Genomic DNA, 13,611 nt, shown 5'->3' with positions numbered 1-13,611 from the left:
TATATATATAATATTATTTTTTTTTTTTTTAAAATGGTTGTAGCAACATTTCAAAACGCCACTATAGTGAAAAACCACCAACCCAAAAAAAAAAAAATGATTGCCAAAAATTAATTTTTGGTAATCAAAAGTTTTTAAAAAAAAATTAAATTTTAATTTTAAAAATTTGAAAGCATTAATATTAATGCTTTCAAATTTTAAAAATTAAATTTTCAATATTAATTAAATTAAGAAATTCAAAAAAAAAAAAAAAAAAAAAAAAAAAAAAAAAAAAACAAACAATCAAACAAACAAAATACAATCACAAACCCAAAAAATTTAAAATCAAACCAAGGAAGTTAATTCGAACCGTACCGGCCGGTACGGCCGGAATTTTCGTCTGCAATGCTTGACCGGTACAAAAACTGGGTTGATTCGTACCGTCTTAAATACCGGTGTGTTTCGGCTTGCTTCGGCCATTTCGGCGGATTCCGGTGCTTTTCGGGCGGTATCTTCGTTCCAGACCGGTACAAACTGAAATGGGTTTTCATAAAAAAAAATTTCTACTTACAATTCCTCTTCACCATTGTTGAACCTTCATCCACCAGTGAAACATTGTTAGATCTTGAGGCTTGAGCTCACTGCCATCCCATAGTAGCTTCTTGAGTTTTCTTCTCTTCCTCGTTGTCTCTTTCTTTTGGCATTACTAGTCTGGGTTTCTAAACAAAATGTTAATAGAGAAACCCAGCGGATAGAGTTCAAGAAGGCTTCCACGTTTTTTACACCTACCCCACTTTCTGCTTCTTACTAAAAGGTTTTTATATATATTAGGGGTGGCAAATGGGTGGGTTTTGGGTGGGCATAATTGGGTTGGGTATATAAAACTCATTTACCCATTTAAAACTCATTTAACTAATTGCTTCTAACCCAAATCCAACCCAACCCACTCAATTACCTAATTATCAAAATTACCAAAATGCCACTATAGTAAAAATGACCAAAGTACTCTAAAATCTTCGAAAATGACCAAAATACCTCCCAAATCCAAAAAATGACCAAAATACCCCGAAACCCAAAAAAGACCAAAATACCCCCCGAACCCAAAAAAGACCAAAATACCCCTGAAATCCAAAAAATGACAAAAAAAAAAAACCCAAAATACCTCCCAAATCCAAGAAAATGACCAAAATACCCCTGAAACCCAAAAAATGACCAAAATACCCTCGAACCCAAAAAATGACCAAAATACCCTCGGAACCCAAAAAATTACCCAAATACCCCGAAACCCAAAAATTACTAAAATATCCCTGAAACCCAAAAAACTTATGATTGTGATCATCCTCATACTTTTTGTGCAAGCTAAAGAACTTAGGTCTCCTTTCCATCATTTTTCATTTTCCATCCACTTTCCTCATCCTTCCCAAATTGATTATTACCCATTTATATACAAGTGCCTTGACAAGATACTTCCAAATTGTAAAACTAAATATGAGCCTGGAAGCACTCATTTTCATGAGTGTATTGTTAAGAATTTCATCCGGTGCCTAGCTAAGGACGGGAAATATGTTATAGGTGATGAATTTAAAATTTATGAATCTGGTAAACAGTGCCCAAACTTGTGCTTCAAACAATCGGAATGTGATTACTCCCTTCAATATTTTTACTAGGGTAGATTTATGAAACTACAACTTCAATATCTTGTAAATCAGTAGGGTAGATTTACTAGTTTTGATATAAAATCCTAAGGGTGAATATAATAACAACATGCAAAAAGAATCCAGTCCAGAGCAGAGCACAAGCCAGAATTTAAAAATAATTTAATAAAATAAAAATTTTTGCAATGAACAGAACATTAAATGAAAGGATGTGCAAAATTCGTTATTGGATTTAAGAAAAAAAAGATATATACTATTAATTCATAAAGCCTTAAGGCCAACAATCTTCTATGCAATGTTCTTGAAAAAGGACAAAAAAAACCAGAAAAATGCACTAAATACAACTTCGGTTCAAAATTGACCAACTAGTAATTACTGAAGGGAATTGGATGTGTTATGAGAACATGAATATTGAGTTGAGTTGTTCAGATCTGTATAATCCTCATCCGCAAACAGATTTAGCATCACTAAAGTAATATTCACTTCCAAAATCAATGCCGCACCTTGTTTGGGTTTGGACTGGTTGTCGAACCAGAAGGTCCAAATTTGAGATTCGAAGTTTACCGATGAGTGATTGGAGGCCGAGAAAGCGAGGGGGAAAATGAAAACCTAACCCTGAAACGTGATTGGAGGCCGAGAAAATGAGGGGGAAAATGAAAACCTAACCCTAAAACTTCTAAGACTCTAAGGTGAGGACTGGGTTTTTTTTTTTTTTTTTTTTTTAATTAGAGTGGGTGGGTTTGGGTGGGCAAATGGATTTGGGCTTATTTTGTCACCTCTAATATATATATATATATATATATATCATTATAAATTGTTGTTGAATATAAAATACATTATATGTTCCATTACATAAAACTTTTTTTAAAATTTTTTTAAACAATATATGTACTATTTTAACCTACAAATTTATTATATTACATTTTCCCATGAATCACATGAGTTGACCACTACTTTAGAATAAAAATGCAAGCAGAGGTGTTTCTTAAGTTATACCAGGGTTCAACATCTATAAGCTCAGCATTTGAAACACATTCAAAAATTCAAATGTCTTCATCTTGTTTCTCAAAATCTCTTACCGGTCCCTTGAACAATTTCCTGGCATCCAAGAACCACCAAAGCATTATCAGTGTCAATGCTACAGCGAGGGCTATTGGTACATAATTGAAAGTTTTCCATTGGAGGGGGTAGGCTGTTGGCAATAAGAAGGTCGAACAGGTATAACATATCCACAGGAAGGCCACCAAACATATTGGCCTTCTTGCTTTACCCAAATAGAAAGGTCCTGGTTCGAAATTTTTCTTTGCTATGACTAGCTTGGCAAAAATTGGGATAGCATAGCCTCCCACCCATCCAATTGTACTTAAGGAAATGATGGCATTGAAACTACGTCAAGTTTCAAGATGGGCAGGCCAAGGATAATGCTGATAGCTGCACAAAGCTACACAGCATTTGTTGGAACTTTATGCTTTGGGTGAACTCTTCTCCATCTTGGTGAAAATGGGATTCCTCTATCCCTTGATAGCGCATAAGCTATAAAGAGAAGAAGAAGAAACCAAGTTGTTTATAGCCATTCCTAGATTGAAAAAAAGAAAAGAAAAGGAAATATAGGCTAGGTTTGGATAGTGGCAGACCACATGTGTGTGGGCCTCGTACACTATTCACGGGATCCGCAAGTACGGATTTCAGCAAAATCAACTTTAAAATTGAGTCTCACGGCATTATTCACACATTTAAAAATTATTTTGGTACAGTGTATTCAATTTTCAATTTTCAACAATAAGTGGTATCCAAACAGACCCATAGAAGAAGAAAAGAACTATAAGTTCTTCAAGACTCCTTGAATGACCTCAAGATTAGTTGTGGATGTGATACACTAGATGGGACACGAAAGTGACATGTAACCATTTTTTTAGACACATGTTAGTATTTTTTAGAAAACAAGTAGTTAATTACCATTCCTTGATTGAATCATGATAATATATATATATATATATATAAAGGGAACTATGAGCTCTTTGGACTGCCTTGATGACCACAAGATTAGTTGTGGAAAAATCAGGCAGGTTGTGACTTTTTAAGCAATAATACCATAGAATTTGGGTAACTAGATCTAATTCAAGCTTTTATATAGCGCTCCAATACATTAAACATGAGAGTGACATGTGTTCTTTTTTAATGTGTCATGTTTTTTTATTTTTTTTTTTTTTCATTTTTAGACTTTAATACTCTGGAATGCGGTTATTTTTAACATGTGTCATGTTTGTGTTACGTTCAATGCTCTATAGTAAGTCAAACTCAATATAACCTATCAAGCTCTCTCTCTCTCTCTGTGCTATTACAAGTACACTGGCTGTCTCATTGTTCACATCGTATAAATAGTTAAGGTCCTGCATTGAAATTACGACCTCAAGTCATCTTCAAGCTATCTTTGCTAAGTGCATTTAAAAAAAAAAAAAAAAAAAGGATCCAACTATTAGAAACATACATGAATGCTGAAGGTAAGAGCTAAATAATAAGCCCATCCAAATATGGTGACGATCCCAATACTAGAAAGAATAGCAATAGGGCCTGTTCTATCTGCACCTCTTGTTTTCACTATTAGATGAGCTACAGTATCATAACCGGATAGGCTATAGCTGCTTAGAAGTACCGATCATAATATAACTGCATAAAGTTTGCTATATATTCCAGTCGTCTCAAGGGATGTCTCAAAATGTGTGAACACATAAGAAGCCGGTTTTGTTGGATGTGCCACTATAGGGAGCATTATAATGACAACTAATCCACCAATTACCTAAATTATAAGACTGATGGCATGTAAGTTGAATGAAAACCATAAGGAATTTGTAAGAAAATCATCAAATATATCTAGCATTTAAATATATGGCGTCCGCTCTTGATATTTGCCTTTTGTCATAAGACTTAGACACTATTAGTTTTTGGTGTAAGTGAAGATTGAATCATAGAGCTCTTTTTCGATGATAAGAGACTTTAAAAGTTGAGACATAAGATAAGTAGTATTTAATATGCCATTAAATTATGTGTTTATACTCTCTTTGTCTTCAATTGGCTAACTGTTTTTGTTTTTGTTTTTAAGGAAAAAAGTATAAAAAAAATAAAAAAAAAATTAAAAAAATTCTTGTGTTTTCAAAGTTTAAAACACATTTAGTTAGTTGAAAAGATTTTTTTATTTTTTTTATTTTATTTTATAAAGAGAGATGTAGAAGAAGACCGAATACCCAACTAAATTAGGAGGGGAGAGAAAAAAAGGGAATGAGTCTTATCGTACATGGTTCGCCTCTCTGGTTTCGTTCTCTTCAGTCTCTCTGTGATGAATTGGAGGCGCAACAAAGAATAGAAAAATATATAGCTGGATTTGTGAAATAAGTTGCGGGAAAGAGAAAAAATATTGTAGACAAAAATTAGAATGTGTTTAGTTACATGATTTGAACCAGAGTGCTGGTTTATTAAAGTGGTAAAATGACACTATTTTTTTTTTTTTTTTTTCTGTTTTCATAAGCCTAAAAAAAGAAAAAACTTGAAAGAGCCCTTTCGCTATTTTCATTTTTCTTTATAAATTAGAAATGAAAACTATTTTCAATTTTCCGTTGATTTCAGCTTACCAAACAAGTTTTCTATTATTGGAAACAAAAAATGGTAATTGGAATTAAAGAGAAAACTGAGAAAAAAATTAGTTAACAAACTTACCCTAAGTTTTCCAAATTATTCTCATTTATTAAATTTTAGTAGAAGAGGGTATTAAATTTTCAAATAAAATTAATTTAGGAAAGTTATTAATATTGTGTTAATTGACTTTTCAAAATCTGTTGATAAATGGGACAAAAGAAGTAGAAATAAAGTTAAGAGTTATCCTATAGTCACAAAATATTTTACAATATTTTTACAAAATGTTAATGTGGCTAACCTCTTATTGGTTTTAATCTAAACCCACTATTAATATCATTTTTTTATTTACCAATTGTCACTCATTACATCAATAGTTTACAAAAAATTTTATAAAATAGTTTGTATCTCTAGTATTATTCTAAAGTTAAGAGTAATGCTATAAATAAACATCTAGAAAACACATACAATCATAGTAGAATATTTAATATTTCTTAATCTATATCACTATCAATAGGACACAAATTAACAAGACCTGTAAAACTTTCTAAGTATTACCGGTCAAATTCTCATTAAAAAAAAAAGTATTACCGGTCAAATATATGTTGACCTGTATGAACTCGACGTTAAGAAGTAAAACTTGTGCTTGTAGAGGAATCAAAAATTTTTGTATCACTTTCTTTGCACTATTCTATGTACCACAAATTAAAATTTGTTACGTATCTATTATTACTTCCGTTCCAGTTTATTTGTCCTCTATTTAATTTTAAGATGTTTCAAAATATTGTCTTGTTTCTAAAAATAAAAATTAATAGTTTACTAATATTCCTATTATACCTCTACTTTATTTTCAAAAACATTTAAAAAGAAAACTAACTAATATTTAAAAAAAAAAATCAATTTAATTGAGGCACCTTTTTAGTTGGTTCATTAAAAATAACTATTTTTTAAAAAAATTGATAAATTTATTTAAGGATAGTTTTATAAACTTATACATTTTGAATAATACTACAGACACAAACTATTTTACAAAAATTTTACAAACTGTTAATGTGACTTTAGTAATTTTCAAATAATGATTGGTAAATATAAATGTGATGTTAGTAATGGACTCATATTAGAACTAATAAGAATTTGCCACATCAATAGTTTATAAAAATGTTGTAAAATAGTTTGTGACTATAACATTACTCTACATTTTTATAAAGTATACAAGATAATAAATGATGTTTCCTTAAAATGTTTAACTTTTTAAATAAGACAAACAAATTGAAATAGAGAGAGTACTTCCTAAATTTAAGTTTTTATTTGGCTTTCCTAAATAAAAAATAAAAACCTCTTATCCCCACCACCACCAATGTCCTCCACCCTCACTGGCAATGCCATTAATCTATGCATTTCTCTAGCACCACCTTCCCCATCCTCGTCGTGCCCCTCATCATCCAGATGGACAGTAGCCAGCAAATCAACGACCTCGACACCCCACACCCACCTTCACTTTAATTTCTAGAGAGAGAATCTTACTTTATAGGATTCTGTACTTCTTGGGTTTCAAATTTTGCAATAAATTTAGCCTTTTGATTGTTGTGTTTTTTTAAAAGAAAGCACCTTAAACACCTTTAAATTCAACAAAGCAAAACCCATCTTCCTCCCCTCCTTTCCCTTAACTTTTAAGTAAAACAAATACCATTACGTACGTACCCCAGAAACCCCGAAGCCAAAAGCGACACAAATTTGATACAAATTGATCCCACTTTATGATTAAATATTGCCTGTGGCATTGTGGTTTTGTTGGCTAGAAGTTTGAATGAAAGTTAGATTTTAATTTGTTGAATGGACCCATTCAGCCTTTTTCATGGGCATTCCACAGTGTCTGTGAGGTTGGGGTGGTGGTCACAAGTTAGTGACAGCGGAGGAAGTCGCTGGTGGTGTGGACTGTAGATGATAAGATTTTTTTATTTTTTATTTTTAATCTTAATCTTTTATTTTGGGAAAGTGAAACAAAAACTTAAATAGAGGAATTAATAAACATATAGCAGATCTTGATTTGTGGTACAGAGTAGTTCAGAGAAAGTGGCATAGAAAATTTTGATTGGAGTTAACTTGAGAAACGAAATAGTACTAAATAGCACACCACACCTGCCACCATATGGAAATTACGTCAACGAATGCTATTACGTACTTTTAACGCGAATGTGTTGAGTACGGCCCATATTTAGGCAGATATACATGCATAAAAATACACTTCGCAAAGTAGCCTCCACCCTTGTTTGTACCGGTGGACAAAAGAATGATCATTTGTAATGCTTGCGCTCCTGAATACGCCTGAAACAAGTTACATATGTTGTGTTTTACCACTTAGCATTGCAAACTTATTATTATTTTCTGTAGTCCATTACTACTTTTTGTATAATTTATATAATAACTTCAGACTGCAGTGCAGTAGTTCACTGGGGGATTCATGTTGAAAGGATGTTGCGAAATTAACCTGAGCGGCAATTCCAGAAATAATTCCGATGGTCTCGAGCCTAGCACAATACCATGATGCAAATGGCCCCCACCTGGGTCTAGCCAAATGGGTAGCCCAGAAATGAAGGGAGCCTGCAGTCTGTTCAATGATTCCACGACCAAGATCAGCAAAAAGTTTAGCAAATTTGAAATTCAGAAAAAGAAAAAAAATATCTTAGACATAATAAGAACAAAAGATTAAACAAGTAACACGTGTAAACATGATAGTAAACATTGGTAAAGAGTAATGATATGTGGGTTTGGAATGCAACCGAAGCATTGCCCAAACAATCTGTGTGCGCGTGTGAGGAGTAATCAAGAGGAAATAAAATAGTAACAAAAAAGAAACATACTGGGAAGGAGAAGCATATCTCAGCCAAGGCTAGACCAGCAAACCAGGTGAAAAACGAGACTACCACCCATCCCCAAATTAAGCTTGGAGGACCAGCATAAAGTAGGCTTGGGCCATATAGTGGTGTTCCAGGGAAAACTGCCGTGCATGAAAATGTTATTGCCAGCGTCTTGAATACAGTCTGAAGAGAGAAAAAAAGAAAAAGAAAAAGAAAGAAAGCATGAATTAAAATTGTTAGATTCTTTACGAGACCCGACATACAAGTATGAAATATGCTTCAAACTATAAAGTAACATATATGATTTGAAGACTTGTGAGTTGCGAAAAAGTGAGGAAAATATATATGAGTTTTGAGATATGGAAGGTTTCAGACATACCATGGCTCTTCTCAACTCTTGCTAGTATCCAAGCTCATTGAGACGCTTCTTTCCAGAATCCATTTGCAAAGTTTGTTGAGTGATTTCTAATTTCCAGTAAACCGATACAAAAACATCAAAACTTACCGTTCTAAGCGTCTTAGTATGTAACTCGCTGCCAGGTTGCCAGTCGCCCCCTCCTTGGCTGGCTGCTTCTTCTGTAATCTTTTTCGGTTCCCCTCCTTTCTCTTGTTTTGTCTGTTCCCACCAGAATGGTTTTGAAAAGAGAATAAATTGGATCAGAGCTGCGTAAAAGACCACACCATGTCATTATTTCAATAAAACCAGTATTTCTTTACAAATTATAAATAAAAAAATAAAAAAAAAAAAAAAATTCCAATCATGTAAAAATCAAATCTTGCCAATGTGCCTTTGCTTTTTGAAGTTCTTTCCTTCTTGTTTATTCACTTCTTTAGTTCTTTTAAAACCAGTGTCCGGAGCCGCTGTGAGCATGGTTTCATGATATCAAGGTAAAAATAAAAAAATAAAACATTTCTAAGACTAAGAGCGAACTGAGTTTGTAACAGATCATAAGGTGCCCACACCACATCCAAAGGGCAAGGCCAGTTAGCATCGAGTCAAGCCCATGCCTTGTCTTTCCCACTCCAATGCAAGAGACTCACTGGACAAGGATGCAAACCTGCACACAACCCACGAAAGTTGTCCCCACCAAGACCATGCTAGTTCCACCTGTGGTCCACTGGGGCTATGTTTCTAGCAAAAACCAACAAAAATGGTGGCAAAGATGAAAGAACCCAGCTCATAGATCCGCATTCGCTTCTGGAGCTCCATCCATTCCACTATCTTTGTTGTGTAGTCACCGCTTCTCCACCGCTCAAGATACCAAAATACAGAAAAACCCATAACAAAGAAATCCAAATTGGAAAAAAGGGAAAATCATGAAAAACAAACTTTCGAATCGTGAAACCATGCTTCTCACGATAGCTCTGGATGTTTACAAGCTCCAGAAACGAATCTGGTGACTTGTGTGGCGGCATGCATCGTTGTGTGGTGGGGTGGAGGTTCGGGTAAGAGGAAGCAGAGCTGCGAAGGAGATTTTTCATTCGAGAGTGAATTGGGTCCAATCTTGGCGTGAAACAAAGAGTTTACACCTTCTAATGAGAGAATGCCATGTAAGCATTTGACCAAAAAAGTAATAAAAACTACCACACCAAATATCAGCTACAATCGGGGTCAGACCCATTTGCAAAACCAAAACCAAAACCCAAACCTGCTTTGTAGAACGTAAACATTTGCATTGGACCTCCACATTGTGGAGCATCAAAAAAACGATAGAGACAACATGAGTGCATCGATCGGTTTGGACATTAATAACTTGATTTTGGTATGAGTTTTACTGTATTTTGGCATCAAATAAAAAATATCAACACTTTCATTGGCTCAAATGCAGTGAGAAAATACCACCCCCCCTTCCCCCCCCCCCCCCAAAAAAAAAAAAAAAAAAACCAAGAGACCCTATCGCACCGCTAGCACCAGGGATGGAGCCAGAGCCGATGGTTTAGGGGGGCAAAGTTTGGAATTTAAAAAAAAAAAAAAAAAATTGCAACCTCAAGAATAAATTTTTTTTTTTGGGTCAATTTAATATTTTATCATTTATTTGGGTATGTTTTTAAACCACGTTCTTCGGCCTCATGTTCTGTTATAGTCTCTGGCCACATTAGCTAGGCATTTTAAAGATCAGTTGACACTTGGTTTTTTCATTTGAATTCTATTGACACGGTTTGACAAATTTTATCTACTTTACTATCTGTTTGATATCATTAACTGACTTTCGTAACTCAAAATGACAATAAACATCATTGATAATGTTACAAATAACTAACATTGCTCCACTATGGTCATCAATGGATCCAACGAATATCAAGATAGTGAAAAAAATAAACATCAAGTAGAGGAGTAGCCTACGTGTGGGGATGGAAGGATTTTTATCAAATATTTTGGTCATCAAGAGAAAGAATTTAGGCTAACTTTGAAATTGAGAATCCAAAAAAGAGCAATACAAGAACTTTATTTGGGTTAAAATTAAAAAGCTTGTTTTTAATTGCTTTTGTGTTGTTTCATTCAAATGCTTTGTTCCTTGTATATACAAGCAGAGCTATACTTTTCTTATCCATTCAATGAGAAATTTCTCTCTCATCTTCATCATCGAGTTTATCTTCTAATATGAGATAGCAAACCATAACATAGATTCATCTCTGGCTTGTAGCTAGTGAGCTGATGGTAAGTAAGAAGAGATTAATGATAACCAAGTTTTATTATTTTTTTTTTTGGCCTAATTGAACATTAAATATACCTATAGAAATGTTCATAAAAAATATATATATATATATATATAATCCGGTCAAAGACTAGTTCCACCCCTGACTAGCACTAATAGTATTGATTCTTGGCCAGCTTGAAGTCAATTTACTATTGTCATAGAGTTCCTTTTTGCTACGATGTTTGTGCACCATGCCTAACTTACTGTTCTTTATCATTGAGTTCAACTGACTCCAAACTTTAAGAAATTGACCACAAGCACCAGGATAGTAATGCGAGGTTGCGCTTTCGAAAACACAATTTCCTCCTCACTCAACATCACATGTATTAGCCAAGTGAGGGTACCAAGAAGCAAGGGAAAAAAATGATAACGAGATTTGGGTCTAATGCTCGATGAAAAGTGATACCCGTGTAGTGATGCCACACTTCTGGTTCTCTGTCGTTTTCCCACGGCTTCGGCAGTGACTCTAGTGGCATGGAGGTCCGATGCGAACGTTGTTTTTCTATAGAGCAGTTTAGGTTATGATTTTGTAAATGGGTCTAACACTAAATTGTAGCTGTCATTGGTGCGATAGGTTGTATTATTTTTTTGGTAAAATGTTTATGTGTCATTATCTCATTAGAGGGTGTAAACCCTTTGTTTTGTGCCAAGATCAGACCGAAACTCCAAAAAGTATTAGTTGGTATTGAAATATGTAGCCATCACAACCTTTCCAAATACTTTTATATATATATTGAAAGTTCAAAATGTGTATAAAACACCCTTGAACGTTTAGACCCCCAAATATAAAATTACCAATTCAAGCCTTATATCAAACAACTAATGTGCGGAACATGATAACAAGCTCATAACATAATTGATGAACAATCTAAGCCAAATATAAACACATCCATAACAGTAAATTATAAGGCAAAGATAAAGGAAAAGAAAGATGCAAACACACAGACAACACACGATGTGTTATCGAAGAGGAAATCGAAGTCCTCGGCATAAAACCTCTCCGCCGCCCTCCAAGCGGTAAATAATCCACTAAAGAATGTAATTGGAATACATGCAGCAGAAGACCCTCCAAACCTAATCTACCCAAGTACCTAAGCCCTCAAAGCTTCTTACTCCAACGAGGTTAGGCCAAACCTATTTCTTCTTTAGCTTCCCGGATTCCGCTACTATACCATAGCATCAACCAATGTATATTGGTTCCTTCCAAACTGCTTCCCTTAACACCAAATGAACCTTCTCACAAACGTGGGTGTGGTGAGATAAGGATTTGGTCAATGGCCTCTCAAGGATGTAACAATGGAGAGGAAGAGAGTAGAGGAATTTGTAGAGTCTCTAAGGTAAAGATTGGGGATGAGTCAATCTTGTTTTTCTCTAGGATTTCTCTCACAAAATTCTCTCTGGAAGCTCTCATAAAATCGTGGGTTTAAGGGTCTATATATAGTTGGGTGAGAAAAGAATACGAAGAGACAGTTTTTGCCAAACAGGGTAAATTGGTGACATGGTCTCGCGGCTTGTCCAAGTCGCGAATTCAAGTCGTGACGTAACGGCCTGGCCAGCCTAGGACTTTTGTCCTGTAGTGCGACAGCTGACGCGACCCTTCAGCTTTCTTGTGTGTATCTCACGTGCTTGCATTTGGCGGCTTGTAGCCGCGAGCCACCCGCGAGTCCTAGCTACGAAGTTCTGCTTCTTTGCACATACTTGAGTTTTTCTTCACATCTTCTCACACACTACCCTTACAATAATCCCATCTAAATATAGAGTTACCAAGTGCTAAATTACAAGTAAATTGACACGGAATAAAGCCAACAAGATTGTTGATAAATTTCAACCTTACATATATATATATATATATATATCATATATTGTATAATAAAAGTTGAACTTAGAAACCGCAGTTGCGCCAAATGGCTGTATCAAATTGCAGAAATTTTATTAAATTTCTTTAAAAAAAATTATATTTAGTTATTTAGTGGCATACAACTATTGTACCCAAGAGAGACCTAATCACTACAACAAATTTGATTGTTTTCAAGAGTCAAAACCTTGAAAAAAATCAATTTGAATAGCAAAAACTAAATTACAATCAAGAATCCTAACTTGATTATAAACCAAATTTTGCAATAATTTTTTAGATAAAAACAACTATTTATTTGTTCTTACTACAATTTCTAATTTAATAAAAAATTGCAATTGAAGTGAAGTTAATTATATGAATAAGTCGTTATTGGTTTCTTTACCAACAAATAAATTCTTAAAGGGTGCTCAGTTATTGGTTTAATGTATATATTAGAAACCAACTAAACAATTTAAGGTTCTTATCAATTTTTATATTCAGCAATCAGTTTGGCCTTTTGCTTTTTCATGTATAAATTATCATCAAATTTTTTATTTTCATATTTATCTTCAAGTATATTGATGATGCCGAAAAATCTCACCAGTGAGTTGCACGACGCGTGTACGCTTAAAGACAACACCTGCACAGTGAAAAAGAAAAGGACCTCGCAGAGAGCACCGGTGTGGTGCCGGCCAAATACCCTCCGAAGGTCAAGTTAGAACTTCTTTCAACTCTAGAGTGCTAGAGAGGGGTTAATTATGCGTACCTCGGCCTATGAGGGTATTGGGGCTTTTATAGTAGTAAAGGGTGGACCTTTCTTCCTTGGAGTAGAAGTCTTTTCCTTATAGGAATCCTTAAGCGCGTAGATTGCGGAATCCTTTCCTTATAGGACTCTGATACTGGGCGTGGAATACAAGCAATCTCCCTAAAACCCATGCGTGGTGACCAAGTCATGGTCT

At 34.4% G+C, this 13,611-nt stretch overlaps 1 pseudogene; it reads right to left on the bottom strand.

Moving 5' to 3' along the window:
* Window positions 1–2,677: 2,677 nt before the first annotated feature.
* LOC112023014 (amino-acid permease BAT1 homolog) overlaps window positions 2,678–13,611 on the bottom strand; it is a 38,959-nt pseudogene continuing 28,025 nt past the window's right edge.

The sequence above is a fragment of the Quercus suber genome, unplaced genomic scaffold (genome assembly GCF_002906115.3).
Source record: "Quercus suber isolate HL8 unplaced genomic scaffold, Cork oak 2.0 scaffold_4, whole genome shotgun sequence".
Taxonomy (NCBI): Eukaryota; Viridiplantae; Streptophyta; class Magnoliopsida; order Fagales; family Fagaceae; genus Quercus; species Quercus suber.
Note: the sequence above shows the minus strand (reverse complement) of the source record. Positions and strands in the feature narration are given on the sequence as shown.